Genomic DNA, 2,607 nt, shown 5'->3' on the forward strand with positions numbered 1-2,607 from the left:
AGATGGAAAGCCCTTCAAGAGCTTTGTTAGCACTCTCTTTGAGAGCAGGGTTTCTGCTAGGAAAGAGGGTAATGAGTCCTTGTCCTATGTGTACAAGACCCTTATGAATTCTCTATACGGTAGATTCGGTATTACCCAAAAAGCTCACTAACCGAGATCTGCGATGAGAATCGATACAAACATTTGTTCAGGAATAATGAGATCATATACATTGATATGCTTTGCAATAACATCTACATCGTTACCTATTTTAGCAATACCGAAAATACCCAAATGGATTTGTGGAACCCACCGAAGAATTCCGCTGTTCAACTAGCTGCGGCTATCACTGCATCAGCTCGGATCCATATGTACCCTTTATATCCAAAGATGACTGCTACTACACGGACACTGACTCAGTTGTGCTTGGTCATCCACTACCAAAAGATGTGATTTCTTCTTCTGTCTTAGGAATGTTTAAGCTAGAGGACAGAATAATGAAAGGATATTTTTTAGCCCCTAAATCCTATAAGTACATACCAATTGAAGGAGGTAAAGTAGTTCTCAAGTACAAGGGACCTGCAAAAGACCAGGTATATCCTGAATGGTTTGAGTCACAGTACGCTGACCCATCTCGTACAGAAAAGGTACTGGTTACATCAAACTTCAAGGTTGATTGGCACACTCTTGAGATCAGAAAGAATAATACATTTGTGAAGATAGGAATTAACCAGGAGAACAAAAGGATTCCTGTATATCAGGATACAATATGGGTAGATACAGAACCAATCGAGGTCATAGACTTATCAAGCCTAAATAACGTTAGCAGAAAAATAATGGAATCACTATGGAACGAAACCAATCAACTACAGAATGAGAATATGATTCTCAAAGAACAATTAGTAGAACAAAGAATGAAAGCATACAACAGAGAGGTTAATGTAGAGAATATTACGAGATTATCTAAAGAAGATGAAGGAACTGAACCACCTATAGAGCAGAAACCTAAAAAGACAGATGATCTGAATAACATCCATCCTTATAACTACAAACCTTTACCAGAACCACCTCCTGATTGACTGACGGGACAGATAGGATTTCATCTAGGGATAGACAGAAGCAACTGACATAGTGACCGAGGAGTCAATAAGACACTTTACTGTAAAGGACGTATTTATTGTTCAGCTTCCTCTGAAAACATATCCTGAAAGTTCTAGAATCATCTTTGGACCTTAATCAAGAAAATGGGATAATCAAGAACAGCAACAGAGACTCCGGTACCGTAGAAAGATACCTATCGGTCAAAAGAGGATAGATGCTATTCTCTTTCCATTATAAGGAGTCTACCATCTTCGGTAAGACTAATTAGACCTCCTTGAAGACTAGGGATAGGATTATCTCCCGGTCCAATAGAGACTATTTTTCCTTTCAAATTGAGACTATCAAAACAAAAAGTGAAAAAAGTAATAATTCACACAAAGACTCTTTCTGGGAAGTGGTTACTAGAACTTCATGAGCATACCTAGTATACGAGAAGGCTGGAAATACTGATGAAATTGATTATCCAATTCTATTAAAGCAAAATTGAGAAGTATATCTGTTAGAAATCCAAAGGGTGGAATAATATCATCCATTATATAGAAATAATCCTCCCCTCATGAATAATCTTATTATATAGATATTCTTTCAATAATTGATTTATATAAGTATTTGATACTATTGGTTCAAGCTTAGTCAAAAGATTTTCTTTATTGATTCTTCTAAGTGAGTTCATCATATCTAACTTATAAACCCTTGAGATAGGCACTTCTATCGAAGAACAAATATGTACATAATAATCTTTTAGTCTTAATTTGAAGCCAAAGGAAGACGAATTAAGAAGATTCAATTTTATAATTCTAGTATTTAACATTCCGCCAAGCGCCATAAGAACAAGTCTATCTTCGGGAATTGGAGATAAAATACCGTAGTAGATAATGGAATCATCTAGCAGCATATGCATAAGATAATAATAACAGTTGTTTTTTTCATTTATATGAGCTATTTGCTTAAAGAATTTAAGTTTAAATGGGGAAAGAGTATATTTTCCTGTCCTTATTTGATGTTGAATCTCCCTCATTCTTGAGACTGTCAACTCTGAAAAGATATCAGTTAGACCATTGTAATATTTTTCAATAGATAATGCAAGCTCTTCTAACGAACACTGTGGATTAATACAACTGTAAGATCTTGTAATTATGCCATATTTCATATTCATAATCATGTTTCGATTGGAGAAATACCTACTGAAATTAAGACTACTATTACCAAACCTAAGGTTATACCCAAAAGCAGATTAGAGTATTATTAGATATAGCTATTTTGATATCCTGAAATGGTTTCTCTGAAGTATAGGCTGTTGACAGTGCTGATATAGTATTTTCTTGGTTTTCCATCAATGTCATCTTTGAAAATCCTGGGTGAACATAAGAATCCGGATTGTAAAAGAATTGTTCATAATTCTCTATTGGTGAGAACAAGGATATTACAGAATCATCTAATAAAGGAGGAATGTTACCATCTCCGGGAACAAAACCATACCATACTGTACAACCTACGCCAATTTGTGCCAATACCAAGAAACGACCA

The sequence above is a fragment of the Momordica charantia genome (genome assembly GCF_013281855.1).
Source record: "Momordica charantia cultivar OHB3-1 chromosome 9 unlocalized genomic scaffold, Mcharantia_2.0 BLBB01000009.1, whole genome shotgun sequence".
Lineage (NCBI taxonomy): Eukaryota > Viridiplantae > Streptophyta > Magnoliopsida > Cucurbitales > Cucurbitaceae > Momordica > Momordica charantia.